At 33.1% G+C, this 7523-nt stretch overlaps 1 pseudogene; it reads right to left on the reverse strand.

Moving 5' to 3' along the window:
* Positions 1 to 3538: 3538 nt before the first annotated feature.
* Positions 3539 to 4617, reverse strand: LOC110281264 (uncharacterized; annotated as a pseudogene).
* Between the last annotated feature and the right edge of the window lie 2906 nt (positions 4618 to 7523).

The raw sequence follows: 7523 nt of genomic DNA on the forward strand, positions 1-7523 counted from the left end.
AGAGTTAGTCTACAAATTGGAAGACCATAAGTTAGAAGCAACAAATCGAAAGATTACAAGTCGGAAGTTATCAAAATCAACAACGCAGCTACCTAATTGGGTCCGCACGAAACTCGGAGACCCCTGAAGAAATTTTTTGGTATTCAGGTAAGGAGCTCTCCCCCAAGCTTCCTGGAAGAACCCCACTATGGCCTCCTCAACTTCATCCAAATCATCTGGACCGTACTTTTCTACAGAAGAAGCCTTTAGCCAATATAGAGGAAAGAGGGGGCTAGAATGTTCATCAAGGAAAAAGGGATGGTGACCCTCTACTGCTTGGATTTTGAAGAAAAAAATCTTGAAATCATGAAAGGACTCGTCAAACATGGAGAAAACTCTCCGACCTTGAATGGCCCAGAAAGATACCCACTGCTGCATATTATTTTTCCCACTGAAGGGCTTGGTCATATGAAAAATATAAAAGAAAATCTTCAAAGAAGTCGGAAAATCTAATTCTCAGCTAACAAGTTGGTAAATTTTCATGAAATCCCAAGAGTTAGGGTGAAGTTGGGTGGAAGCGACGCGACAATGAGACAATACAGCTATTTCAAAGTCAGAAAATGGTAGAAGAACCCCCAGACGGGTAAACGAACAATCGTACATAAAAAGAAAGGAGGGTCAGCTTCAGTAGCCTCCCCAAAACAAACCCGGCCTTTAGGACCCGGGACAATCAACTCATACTTGGGCTCATCATCATCAGAGCCAAAAATCCTATAGTGGGTGCAGAGATCGGTGATATAGTTTGTGTCTACTAAGGGACTCTCCCCAAGAACTGTTTCATCTACCCACTTAGAAACATGAGAAGTCATCTTTTTATAGTAAAAAGAAATAGGAGAAAGGCGACGAGACCTACAGAGGAAAATGGAAAAAAGATCAAAAGTAGGGTCTCTAAAAGGCCAAAGCAGTCCCTCAAAAAGAATAGAGTCACTAGATCTACCAATAAAGAGATAAAAGGAAAACCATAAAAAATAAAGGCAGAAGCTGTCTCAAGTCTTTGAAAAATCCAAATAACTTAGACAAAACACAGCCTGCCCAGATAAAAGGTTTTTCCAAAACAAAAAGATCGAAGGGGCTTTTTTCATAAAAAAAACCTAACAAAGAAAAAATTGTAGAAAAGCATGCACACACCAATTAATCTTAAACCCCTTATCCAAAAAAGGGGATAGCAATTAAACGCATTTTTTGTTAACAGCCATAAAAGGCTAGGAAAGTCAACAACAAAACCACCACAAAAAGATAATAAAATTGTTCAAAAAAGGGGACCACATGCGGAGCAGAGGGAGTGGTAGAGCGCTGCCGAAGTAGAGGCGTAGATCGGAACCTGGCCGAGTTTAGGTACACCAGACGGAAGGCAATGGGCGACATGGAAAAACCGTCAACGCAGGCACTGCGGTGGAGAAGTCGGAGGAGCAGCAATGAGATCGATGAGCTTCTCCGCCAACAGCGCGAGGTCACTCATTACTCTCTCGCCAATTGCCACACCACTTTACTTCCACTCTCTCCAATTCATTCATCGATTCTGCTTCTTTTTGGTTCAATTTTCTCAAATTACGGAGCGGCTTCGCGGTCCTCGAGGCCTTTGAAGGGATCCCTTCTCAGCTCCTTGCCGACAACCCTTTCCTCCCCATGTCAGTCTCACTCCCCCTCTCCCTTCTTTTCTAGAGCAGAAAATATTATCTTTCTTGTAATCTGAGTTTAGGGATTTGGTTAAATAGTGTAATTTGACATACAAGGAGACATGAATGAACCGGAAGGTCAACCTCCTGCTAAACGCCGACTTTCTTCTGCTGTTGTCAGGGTAATAATATTATAATCTTCTCATTTTCATGTAATTTGGTTCTTTTTGCACATTAGAGGATTAGAATAGATCGTAGGAGGAAGCATATGATATAGTTTACGTTGATTCTGGCTTATTAATTGATAAAGGTAGAGGAGGAGGGAGAATTGATTCAGGATGATCCTGCTCATGCACCGAAGAGTGTTAACACTAATGGGATCAGTGCTACTAATCGAATATCCCGCTTTCTGGTAACTAGAGTTTCACATCAATATTTTGTTGATAAAGGAATAGTTTTCGTAGAATTTCTGAATCCATTCTTTTTAGCTGTTTAATCGAACTTTTAATTGTATTATACATAGTTCATTGATGCTGGACTGATGTTTTCTCCTACAGTCTATGCACGACGCAGTCTATGTTATCTTATTAGCGATATGTGTCAATAAGCGTTGAACGATGCAGTACAGACAAGAGTGATTTTTCCTGTATGGCACATTGCATTTTATCTTGAATCTGTTGCACTTGGAGGACTTGGAATGGAGAATAAAGCACAAGTAGCAATTAAAGAAGCTACAACACTTGAAGCTAAGAAGAGTTCAAATGCTAAACAAAAGTGAATAAGGTTTTGTACAGATACAAACCTTTCTTGCTGATTTATGTTCTGCATGATGATGATGACAACCACCACCTCCACAAGATTAATTATTACAAAGATTTCATCATTGAATTACACCATAGATCCACAACAACAAAGTTGAATGTGTTTTTTTAAGACTACTACTTCAAGGAACAATGATTGGATTAGATGAGTGTTGGTTATGACACACCCCTTCCCCTTTTTTGTTGGGCTGGTTAGGATGTTCAATTTAGTTTATGATTTGATTCATTGAAGCATGGCTCCTTACTTCTGGCAAAACTTTTCATTTTTTTTTCATTTTATAAAAGGCTAAAAGTGTGAAAAGTGAATAGCTTTGTTGATCATGGCCTTGTATTTTCACTATTTTTTGTTGGAATGCCAAGATATTGTGTTCATTTGTTGGTTCCTTGAATCTTGTGACATCAACGTTTTTGATTGAATGAAAAAAAAAAGTTGGATGAGAAGTAAAAAATGGGAAGAAAAATACCTATAATCTTGTTACTTGGATGAAGAAAGTAAAAATATTTTTTCTTCTTATCTTTTACTTGATGAAAGGAATTGGAGAGAAAATAATAATATGTTGGTTGTAGAGAAAAAGTAAGAGTAAAGAGCATAAAACATATTAAATGATATTTTAACGATTATTATAGGTGAAGAGTACATATCTAATATTTTTTTTTGCGGTGTTTTTGTTTTTCTCTCTTCATCATACTTAGGTGTTATAATGTTGGATATGCTGCTCATTCAATAATGATGAGAACTATTTGCTCACTTTACACAATATGAAGGTTGGTTCTTAACGAAAATATACACTTGTGAATGCATCATTTTATATGATAGGCCACAAGATCCAAATAAAAGGGGAGGAAAGTTAACAAAAGATAAATGAAATATTTATGCCATTTATGCCATTGGTACTGAACTTGAGTCGGCACATTTTCTCATGTAAAATGAGTATATCGAACATTTCTTGTCATTAAATCCTTTTATTAGACAACATTAATTCACATATGCAAATGGCTAAAAAAAAAATCTTACCTCAACAAGATGAATCAAATGTTTATGATCATAGTATGAAGATAAGTTTATGGATTCTCCTTGCCGTTGTCCAATTTCGCCAGGTGATTTTCTTGAGACTCTCTTTGATCCGAAAATGTACTCCTTCACAGTACTCTAAGCTAAAAGTATTTGCTTCTTAACATGCCATTAAGATAACATAAACTTAAATAATAAGACTAACAGATGCTTTTAATAAAAACTGTAAATCAAACATGTTCTGAAGCTTTTGGGTTTTGAAAATCGTAGATTGATGTATTGACATTCAGGCACTCTTGCCAGTGAAGCACATAAACATCAAGGGCTCAAACTATGCATTCTATTAACAAGATTTATTCAATGATACTTGAAAAAAGTGACTTAAATAAGGAAATTAATTTTCAGAGTACAACTAGAAAAGAGGTTCTAGAAATAGCATTCTAATTACAAAAGGCACATACTTATCTCTATTGCAAAGCCATAGTTTCTAATATACATAGTTAGTTATTAGTGCAACATTTTACAGCTCATCCACAAGCAATTGCATGTACTTGCAAAAATGAAAGTATTGATATTTGATTATTTGAATAGTTTTTGGGAAGGGAACCATGCACGAGTAGAATAATCATGGTGGTCCAACCCCCAATTCATCAATAGATTCTGAATAAAGTTTTAAATTAAGATCAGCATTCATTCAATAGGTATCAATTTGAATACCTCAGAAACACTCCTTTGTTCAAATTTTTTCGAATAGAATATGATAATAACCAATACCAAATATTAGATGAGCTAACTTGAGCTTTGTTTGAGACAAAAAATTTTAAATTGCAACCATAAAGCTTACAACTAATAAGTAATAGCCCATAAACCAGAAAATCAACTGAGAAATTTGGGAAAAATTAGAACATTTATCCAATAATAATAACAATAATATAGAAAAGGAACCAGATAAAGAAAAGGGTAAAGATTAAAGCTTTTGAATGACAGAAAAAGAAAGATTACACACAGGGTCGAGAGCGTTGGACTGAGGGCCATAATCAGCTGTCAAGAGAAAATAGGAAGCGGTGATGGTTGCAGCAATGGTTATCCTTTTCACTAGCTTCTCTATTTTTGGACTCAACAAACTCATTTTTATTCAATTTGATCAGATCCAATGCGATTATCTTCTTCGCTTATCCCTAGCAGTCTAACTTCAAGCTTCAAACTTCAAACTTCAAACTCTGTGTTCGAGCTTAATTATTGAATTTTATTTGCCATTTATTTATATTACAAGAGAAAAGGTAATCCATTTCGTAAAAAAAAAACTAATAAACCGGGTCTTATCATTTCAATTGAATCAGACCAAGCTGAATTGGTTTGTAATTTGATCAAGTTTTGGGTCAAATACATAATTTTCAATAATTTTCGTACGGACGCTATCCTCACCATTGAAATAGCATCTTTCTATCTGGTCCACCAAAGTTCAGAAAATACTTTTCCCACCAAAGACAAAACCAACGATCAATTGAAGGATAAGAAAAAAGAAAAGTATAAAAAATGATAAAAGAGACATCCAATGATCATCATTTGTACATGTCTTGACCAATAAGGCATGGAGAGGATGAACAAAAAGAAATCGCAAAGATGTATGATAGATGTACTTCTACAAATAATGGGTAAATTTTATGATAATGTCAAAAAAAAAAGAAAAATGTAATAAAAATCATCTCATGTCCTTTATTTTTCACTTTTTCTATCATCTCTTTTTCCTCCTCTTTCTTTTTTTTCTTCTTTTTTTTCTCCCTTTTCTGAGTCTTTTTTCTTCCATCCATCCTAATCTTCTTTTTTCTCTCCTTTCTCTTTTTCTTATCTTTTGAATTCTTATTTCTTTCTTGTTTTTTTTTCATCTTTAACCAGATTGAATTGAAAATTTGAATTGACATCTTTGACAAATATTTAAAAAGATATTTATTTAAAAAACCAACGAAATTTTTTTTTGTTATATAATTGATGAAGTGAGTGCTCTTAATCAAATTTTTTAATTGAAAAAGATAAATATAATCCCCTGTGATATAAAATTTTTAAATGAGACCAATACAAGATGTTTACAAATTTCTATATAAATTTAAAACATACATAACAATTTTTTATGGACCAAAAACCAAATAAAATAAAGGCAACAACTTAAAAATAAATGGTTATTGAAATATATTTGTACCTAAATCAAAATTTTTATGTATAAGGATCAAAAGTTTAACTTTGATGCATTAGTAGAATAAAATAATTATATCTATTTTTTTGGATGGCTATTTATGCAGTCAATATAAAAGATAATTATTTTTACTAATATGACATTACGTAATTAGATACACGTATAAATTATTTACACGATATCAAAAATTAAATTCTAAGAATCAAATCCAAAACTAAAATTAACAACTTTTACAAAAATAAAAGATTAATCCATTATTAATTTATTATTGTCGTTGTCGGTTAGCTCAGAGTGTGTTTGATTTGCATTTTTATTTTTTGTTTTTATTTTTAGTATTTTCTATTTTAAGAATTTTATGAAAGAAAAAGTAAAAATTAAAAAAATAAAAACAGTAAAAATAATAAAATCTTATTTTTTATTTTTACCTTCTGTTTTTATTTTTTTATTAAAAAATTCAGAAAACAGATAAAAAACAAAAACAAAAAATATCCAAACTAAATACACTTTTAGATTTTTGTTTTGGTTTTTGGTTTGTAAAATGGGTCATGTTGGGCTCGAAGAAGTTTATTTTTGTTGGTCCGGAAGTAGTGTTAATTACCATACCAAAAAAAAAAGAAAAACACTCTTTACAAGAGCATTGCCATTAGGGTTCTTCTTTCTCTCTTTACATTTCGTAATGCCATTAGTTTTTGATATTTCACAATGCGTGATGCATCGGTTCTCTCGCTTTCCCAAGGATTTAGAGGCAAATTATTCTTTATTCTTCATTCATCACTCTATCTTTCTTTCCCTTTTCTGTCTTGTTTTACTTTCACAATTGTAGCAGTTCATAACTGTTTTGGAAATAAAAGATGTTGCTGTGTTTTCAGAGGAAGCCAAGTCTTATCAACAACGAGAAGGAGTTGCTGTGTTCATCAATGGTTATATTTTTACCTACCAAGCCTCTCAATTTTTAAGAAGCCAATTAGCCAAGTCTTATCATCAACGAGAAGGAGGATGAGTATCATGAAGAGGGTATCTTTCTTTTGTTCTTTTTCTTTTTCTTGCACGTTATAATGGATTTTCTTAAAAAAAAAAAGAAACTTTTCTGCTGCATGATTAGGTAGTTAATGGCGATGCCTCAAGAATCAAGGATTTCAAGGCAAATTATTCTTCATTCATCACTCTATCTTTCTCTCCCTTTTCTGTTTTGTTTTCCTTTCACAATTGGACAAATTCATAACTGTTTTGGAAACAAAATCTGTTGGTGTGTTTTCAGAAGCAGAATAATGCTGTTGATGAGTCCCCATCGATGCGTCGACGGTTATATTTTTACCTACAAGCCTCTCATTTTTGAAGAATCCAAGACTTACCATCAACTAGAAAGAGGATGAAGAGGGTATCTTTCTTTTGTTCTTTTTCTTTTTCTTGCATGTTATAATGGGATTTTTTTTGAAAAAAAAAACGAAACTTTTCCACTGCATTATTAGTTAGTAAATGGCAAGTCCTCAAGAATCAAGAAGTTTCTATTTTAGAGTTTCTTCGGTTTTGCTTTTTTATTGTTACAAGACAAGTTGAAGCTTTGGTGTTTTGAAATTAAGCAATGATATTATTATAAATGTTTTAAAATTTAGATACAAAAATTTTTACATAGCCGGTTCCAAGCCCGGATAAAAGAGGAGGATGAATGATGGTACAACGTGGCTTTTATGATCTTGAAAAGATCGAGATACGATATAATTGGACCCAATTTGAAAAAAAGGGTGATATACGTTTGCTTTTATGATCTTGAAAAGATCGAGATACGATATAATTGGACCCAATTTGAAAAAAAGGGTGATATACGTTTGCTTTTATGATCTTGA

The sequence above is a fragment of the Arachis duranensis genome, chromosome 5 (assembly GCF_000817695.3).
Source record: "Arachis duranensis cultivar V14167 chromosome 5, aradu.V14167.gnm2.J7QH, whole genome shotgun sequence".
Classification (NCBI taxonomy): Eukaryota; Viridiplantae; Streptophyta; class Magnoliopsida; order Fabales; family Fabaceae; genus Arachis; species Arachis duranensis.